This window comes from Gossypium hirsutum, chromosome D04 (genome assembly GCF_007990345.1).
Source record: "Gossypium hirsutum isolate 1008001.06 chromosome D04, Gossypium_hirsutum_v2.1, whole genome shotgun sequence".
NCBI lineage: Eukaryota > Viridiplantae > Streptophyta > Magnoliopsida > Malvales > Malvaceae > Gossypium > Gossypium hirsutum.
In genome coordinates, this window is record NC_053440.1 from 6,162,442 (window position 1) to 6,170,759 (window position 8,318).

Sequence of the window (8,318 nt, forward strand, 5' to 3'; positions counted from 1 at the left end):
TGCAACTAGGAGGAGAAATTATGAGGATAGAAGAGGAGAGGGTCGGGTAGGGAGGGAGGGTAAAACAGAGAGTTGGGGAGGGAAGCCAGACGTAATACCTATTACTCGATTTGGGAAGGGATTAGAAAAGCAGGGAATTTGGGGATTAGGTCGGGATTGTATTACGCCCGTAATACCTATTACAGCGAACCAAACGCCGGATTAGGGGCGTAATGTAATAGGCGCGTAATCGGTCAGTAATGGATTACCTAATACATTGAACCAAACACAGCGTAATATTTTTGTCACATGATCCTTTTTTTAATTAAATTTCAAATTAATTTTTTTATATTTTAAATAAACTAATGTAATTTCTTCAGATTCGACCGTAACATCTAGACCGGATTTGTGTGTTACAAATTTCTCAATACAACTCTTGGTAACAACTCAACTTTATCAAAATTCACCATCGAAAATTGTAACGTCAAAGTCATACAATTTGTATGCATTCATTCTTCATTCAACCTTTTATAGAAGACTGTAAAACATACTAACAAAATGTCAAGTGAACTGTAAAATGGTCCTGCCTTGAGCTGGTTTTAACTTTCTTCACCCCTTTCAACACAAAGGACATAAATTTCTTCTATAGGCAAGTAAAATTAACTACACATATCTCCAAAATATCTGCAGCATATCCTCCAAATAAATGCATGATTTTATCAATATCCAAATCACTTAATCACCTCCCAATCCTTCAATTAAAAGTATCATGATTACCTCATTTAAGGAAAGTAAAAACCCACTTTATATGGATTTTAAGAATGCATTTCATGTATTTAGTTCATTTTTACAAGTAAATCCTAGTATTTGTTTCATTCTCTTAAAATAAACATACTATCATTGTGCATTGTTATATGTCATGTTGTGTAACAATGCAAGTAACCCTATAAATGTTCCAACAATCTTTTCAGATAAAATTTTGCAACAAATATGCTAAATATCTCATACCAATAAACTAAAAAGAAACTAGCATTCAGTACTGAGTCCAATAAGAAGTCATTTTTAGATGCATCATAGGAGTTATCTAGCATAAATATATCACATTAAAGTATAATCAAAACTACCACTATGTTGATGCATAATCAAAATTATCTCAAAATATCAAACTAATAAAATGTCCAAGCATACAACTACAACACCATCTCCTTTCTTCTTCTTTTTCATCAAAAATAGTCCAAATAAAAAAGATCTCTCTCCCTCATGTGTTGCATCCCTACGAACATGTCTAGCATCAAAAATAGGAATATGAGTAGCAGAAAGAAATAGCATAAGAAACTATTAGCAACACTAAAAACCAACAACACAAAGTCTTTTTGTCAAAGAGGCCAAGGCAATAACTCCCCTTTATAAAGGCAATATATATTTTTAAAAACACACAAAAATTAAGTAGTAATTATAAAGACAATAAATAAAAATCTATACCCACAATTAAAACATAAAATGCCAAACATCAAAGAGACTAAGGACATTATATATATACCTATACAGTATATAATAACTCTCCAAACACATGAAAAACTTAAAAGAAAAAGAAAAAGAAATATATATACCTATGTCGGACAATATGCGTATCCACACAGATACATGAGTACAAGTAAACAATGCACACTAAAAGTATCAGAAAATAACATCAGTGATTAAGGACATTAATAGTAACATTAATAGTAACATCATGGCTAGCTAGACTCTGCGCTTATTTGAATGTGCAAGCTGTGCGACACCCTTTCATGCCCAATTGCTACAATACCAAAGATATACTTCCAGATAATGTATTTTTATAGAACTGTTCGCTTTTATTTTTAAGATAACACCAAAGTATCTAATTAAAGTAGATGAATCAATGCAAAGAAATAATTAATATGAACCACAAAAAATCAAAACATAGTGTACTCTATAGGCATAAACATATCAAAGTGTTAATTCTTGAGCACATTAAGGTGAAATGACATCAGCATTGACCACAAAAGATAAAAGAAAGAAAGAAGCATATGCACAAAGCCACAGGGATAGAGAATGAGTAGGATGTTGGCAAAAAGAAAGTAATCAGCAATCAAAAAAGCCACACCTCGATTATAATTGGTTTTCCATCTTTCATTGCATTTTTTAGATCCCCATTCAACCCTAGGAAATAAACAGCACAAAACAAAATCAATAGTGAATATACCTTTACAAAAAAATACAAATAAAACATATAAGAAGCTATTTGGGTCTTATATGTCTCTAGGCAATTCCTGCTTTTACATTTATAAGGAAAGAACAAAATTTCATCATAGCTAACTGGATATTTTAGAAACTACCTTTGTTAACTATCCTGCATTCTCGACAAAATTCTGTAATCAACTCCTCGGAGGAACTGAAATCCCGTTCCCATACAAGAGTGGATGCCAATGGTGCACTGAAACAAAAAAGATAAGTAAGCATTTTTAAACATATCCATTTGGTATGGATGAGCTCTTAGCCATTTGGGGTTATAGAGTTCGGTCTTTAGACATGGTTGATTTAGCAGCAAAAATCAATAGAAGGTACCATCTTAGCAGCAAAAACCAATAGAAGGTACCATCTTAGCTGCAAAAACCAATTAAAATCCAAAACCTAAATTCATGATTTTTTTGAATTTATTTTTTGAGATTTTATACTACTCTTACGAACCCCAAAACCTAAATTCATGATTTCTGTCATTCAAATCTTGAGAAACATAGTCTCATAAAAATCCAATTAAAATCGAATTCATTACCTGGAAATGTAATCATCATAAACTTGTAACAACTTTTTTTTATCAATTAATAAAATAAAACCTAAATTACACATCAAAATTTCATACTAAAAAAAAACAAGAACATGATTTCATCGACACCAATAGAAAAGAAATGAAAGCATAACATTTACTCCAAACTGTCGTCACCAACAACATAGCATTTACTCCAAACCAATGAAAGCATTCCCAATATAAAAGAAGTGAAAGCATTACAGTACCTTCACGATGATGAAGAAAAATGAAACGATCAAAAACCCTATACACAGAGAAGACGGTTTCAAGACATTTCAGGGTCATCAACAAATAACAAACAAAAAAATTAACAAAGACAAGAAAACCCAATGTTTAAATGCGCAGAATTGGGAAATCGAACCTTAAATACCGATTCCCCCGATGACAGAATCCGAATTTCTGGCCACCTTCTCCGTCTTCTTTGTGTGGGTTATGTAAGTTTGCAAGAAATCGAAACAATGAAGCTTTTCCTTATAAGTTTGCAAGAAACCGAAACACCAAAACACTGAAGCTTTTCAATTGAAGAATCACATGTAAGAAATCGCAGATAAAAAAAGAATTAGGGATTTCGACAGATAGGGGATTTGGGGCTGGGAGCGGGGATATAGTCCAAAACTGATTATATGTTTCAAACGACGCCGTTTTCTATTTCAATTTTTGCGGTGCTTACAGGAAACGCCACTAATTTTACAATTTTTACGGCATTTGGAGATAAAACGCCACTAATATTTAATTCGTCAATGAAACGGCGCCGTTTTGTTCAATTTTTATTGTATTCTTTGTGGCGTTTATTGACAAAATGCCACTAATATTTAATTCGTCAATGAAACGGCGTCGTTTTGTTCAATTTTTATTATATTCTTTGCAGCGTTTATTGACAAAACGCCACTAATATTTAATTCTTCAATGAAATGGCGCCGTTTTGTTCAATTTTTATTATTTTCTTTGCGGCGTTTATTGACAAAACGCCACTAATATTTAATTTGTCAATGAAACGGCACCGTTTTGTTCAATTTTTATTATATTATTTGCGGTGTTTATTGACAAAATGCCACTAATATTTAATTCATCAATGAAACAGCGCTGTTTTATTCAATTTTTATTATTTTCTTTACGGCGTTTATTGACAAAACGCCACTAATTATTCACTTTTTACATATATATTAATAAGTTTATAAGTTTTCAAATTTTGAATAGATTTATGAATTTGATACATTAATATGACATTATTAATATTATTTCAATAATATTATTTAAAAATATGATATTTTTAATTGTTAAAATTTAATAAATTTTATAAATCTTAGAGAGTGTATAATTTAAATATTATCAACATTCAAATTTATAAATTATTAATATTATTCAAATAATGTATTTCAATTTTAAATTTATGCTCTATTTTTAAGTTAATAAACGAATGTAAATAACACAATTAATTTGTTTCATTATAACATATATGCCACGACGAGTCAATAAACTAAGCATTCGTGTCACTTAGAACCCTAATAACATAATAAGAAGTAAAAAAACAAAAAGTATTTGTATTTTTTTTGAATTTGGTATCACAATTAAGTAATTAAACCCTAAAATCTGTAACACTAAATCCTAAATCCTAAACCCTAAACCCTAATCCAAAACCCAAAACCATGCATTGTAAACCTTAAATCATTAACACTAAACAGTAAACCATAAACATCAAGCCTTAAAACACTAAACTTCTATATCTTATAAGCCGTAAACACTAACCTGATCTTAACATTAAAACATAAACCCTAAACCTTAAACCTCAAACCCCAAACCCTAAACCTACACTATAAACCCTGAACTCAAAAGTCTAATCCTAAAATAATAAACATTATGTCATGAACCCTAAAACCCTAAACCGTATACTATAAACCTCAAATACTAATCCCTAAGTTAACCCTAAAAGCCTCCGAGCATTAGCGGCGCTTTCTAAAAACACCGCTAAAGCCTAGAGAATTAGCGGCGCTTTCTAAAAAAACGTGCTAAAACCCAAAGCAATAGCGGCACTTTCTTCAAAAACGACGCTAATGCCCAGAACATTAGCGGCGCTTTCTAGAAAACGCCGCTAAATCCCTCAGTATTAGCGACGCTTCTTCAAAAACGCCGCTAAATCCCCCAACATTAGCGACGCTTCTTCAAAAACGCAGCTAAAGTCCCCAAAGCCTCAGTAAATGCCGTTGGGCTTGGTTTTTTTGCAGCGCTTCCTTATAAACGCCGCTAATGCTCAATTTTTAGCGGCGTTTTTCAAAAAGCGCCGCTAATGCTCGATTTTTAGCGGCGTTTTTTGTCCAAACGCCGCTAAAAATACCGCTAAAAGCCTATTTTGGTGTAGGGTTAATAAGATGCCCTTTTCAATCTATAAAACCAAGTGCAATATGTGGAGTAACATCCACACCAACATAAATAGGAAAGCCTTTATACAAATAAGCGGCAATGTTATCAAAATCTAAAGAATCCTCTACACTCTCTTAATAGAAGCCTTTTTTCTTGGAAAATTAAACTTAGCTCTATTGTTTTGTTTATAGACATGTTCAAGGTCTCAGCCAAATCGTGACTTAAATTTAATAAATTAATCTAAATAACTATTCCTTAAAATATTAAAAATAAAAATATTTATATTATATATTATAATAAAAATATTAAAGCAATTGTTGTATACATAGTAAGTTTCATACGTGAATTTAGGATATCGTCATGTGTTCTTACATAAATAAAAAAATAAAAAAAAGACACGTAACAATATCTTAAATTCACTTGTGGAGCTTCTTTTTCTTTTGCATAACCACTACTCATCTGTTTTACGGTCTGAGCTTAATATTGTCCGAGTCGAATGTGGTATTCAAATAAAACCCTCCAACAAATAGTAACTTCAAAATTCAATCTTTCAGAAAGAAATCCACTTTGCTTCTTACTCCTTCTAACCATCTCTTGGTTCGCTTGTGGGGTTTTTCTATTCCACGTAAAATAATTCAAATATTAATTAATAATTTAAATTGAATTATACCCTCACAAATTAAGAAAAAAAAATCTTATATAAAGCTGGATAGCGTATGACAAGTCTACTTCTTAGTTTCAGCCCTTCTAAATTGTTTTAAGTAGTTATTTTGCCTTCCATTTAGCCCTTTAAATTGTTAGTTGATCATGAATTTGAAGATTTGATTTTGGGCTTTTCAGTTCATGATTGGGCCTTCCACCTAATATAAAATTTGGTTTGCTAATTATCTCTGTGGGTAAACTACATCATAGGCCACTCAAATATGGGTCATTTTCTTTTTGGATCTCTCAACTATAGATTTGTTTCTTTTTTGTCACCCTACTATGAATTTTTTAAATTGGTCACCCAGCTAATCAAGATTATTTTTTTGGTCCATTTCTGTTAATTGCACTAATAGGAGGGTGACATGGTAGTTAAAAAGTTAGTATGATAATAAATTTAGCCCTCAACTTTTACAAATTATATCGATTTAGTCATAATTTTAAAAAAATAACCCTCAAAATTTACAAATGGTCTCAATTTGATCCTAATTTTAAAATTTTAAAATAAACATATAAAAATACATAAATATTTTCAAAAAATATAATTATAAATTTAAAGAATATATAAAAATAAAAAATGATTGTTGAAAAGAAATAATAGTATATAAAATTTTAAAATATATAAAATTATAGCATCCCTGATACCCTTAAAATGAAAACAATGCCAATTCAGGTTGACACGTGTTAGAATTTTCGAAGTAGATAAAATAGTAATTATTATTAGTGTAAAAAGATAATTAGATATTATAAGAAATTAACAAGATTTTTGAATTTAGGGAAATTAATTTAAGAAATGGACTAAATTGTAAAAGTGTGAGAATTTTGGGGTAATAGTGTAAAAATTAGAAATAAGAAATGATTGGATTTGATGCATGGTAAAAAGGGGAAGGCCTTGAACAGTAATTTGACAATGAAAGTACAAAAAAGGAGCGGATGAGAATGGGAGTGAATAGGAACCATGTGTGGCATAGTGATGATTTGATTTTTATTAATTAAATATTATTAAAAAATAAAATAAAGAAAAGATAAATAAATATTTTGTAAGGAAAGATGTACAAGAAGAAAGAAGAGAAAAAGTTAACTTTTGTCATTTTTTCCCCTCTTTCCCATGTCTCTCTCTCATTTCCCTTTTTATTTCATTTTTTCATTTTCTTTCAACTCAGTCTCTCCTACCATTTTCACCTCATTTAAGCTTTAACTTTCAAATTTCCACCATAGATTTTAAGTGAAATCAATAGAACAACTCCATTGTAAGCTCATTTTCTTGTAAAGGTAGCTAATATTCATTTTGTAAGAGAAAGAAAAGTGAAGAAAAGTTCAGGATTTTGATAAAGGTTAAGGTAAAAATGATAAGTTTTCTTATAGGACTTCATGTTTATCTCATCAAATGCATGGAACTATTATGTGATTTTTATTTTGATATTGAATATTGTATATGTGTTGTGTAAATGAAGAGAAGGAGAAGAGGAGTGAACATCAAATTGGTGACAAGGGCAAAGAAATAACAGAGGAGTGAAGGAAAAAGGAAGGATTCATTCCAAACATTTTGTTATAAGTATATTAAGAATTTTACTTATTTAATTAAACTTTAAATGAAAAATTGGGTAAATTGGTTTAGCATTATACATGGGATTTATTTGTATATGAAAATGATAATTTGTTTTATGGAATTTATTTTGAATGAGAAATTGTATTCTTATTATGAATTGAAAAGTGTATGTATAGTGAAACTGGTGAAATGGATTAAATTGCAGAGAATGTAAAATTTAGATAGGTGAAATAGATGATGATATGAAGTAATTAACAGAAATGTTAAATGTTGATAAAATAGATGTCAAGTGAAAAATTGATGATTGTTGATTCTATATGGATAAAGACTAAATTGTAAAATATCGTAAAGGTTGAATTGTTTTATTTGTTGAGAAAATGTAAATGAATTGTATAGTTTAAATGCCCAATTAGACAAAATGAGAACTAATATGATATAAATGGCATGCCATTAGGAAAAATTTCTATTCGCGAAAGTGATAATGGCACTACGGTGCAAGTAAAAATGGCACTACGGTGCAGGTGCTAGTGACACTTCAGTGCAAAGTGACATCCGCACACCCATGCAAATGATAGTGGCACTTCGATGCAAATTATCGACATTTACACATATCCTATATGTTTTATTAAGTCTACAATTGGACAATAGAATTACAAGGTAAGTGAACTTAAAAATGACATTGGTATGTACCTTGTAACTTGTTGGATTCGTACCTTACTATAGTTATTATTGAAACAAATTTGTGTATGATGATAGTGATTCATGATAGTTACGTAAATATATGTTAGTATATGTGTATGTATAATGAATTAATTTCAAATGCAAAGTTAAATTCTTGATATGCTTACTAAACTTTCATGAGCTTAACACGTTTCTTTTCAAACGCGTTAAATTCTTGATATG

At 30.3% G+C, this 8,318-nt stretch overlaps 1 long non-coding RNA gene across 2 annotated transcripts; it reads right to left on the reverse strand.

Annotated features, from left to right (window-relative positions):
• Positions 1–990: 990 nt before the first annotated feature.
• Positions 991–3,400, reverse strand: LOC121216271 (uncharacterized). 2 transcript variants are annotated; one of them, XR_005912379.1, is made up of 5 exons: positions 3,168–3,400; positions 3,013–3,050; positions 2,337–2,434; positions 2,105–2,160; positions 991–1,252 (listed from the first exon to the last, which is right to left on the reverse strand). It is a non-coding gene; the product is annotated as an uncharacterized lncRNA (long non-coding RNA). The 2 variants fall into 2 exon arrangements; XR_005912378.1 differs by having other exon boundaries at positions 991–1,264.
• Between the last annotated feature and the right edge of the window lie 4,918 nt (positions 3,401–8,318).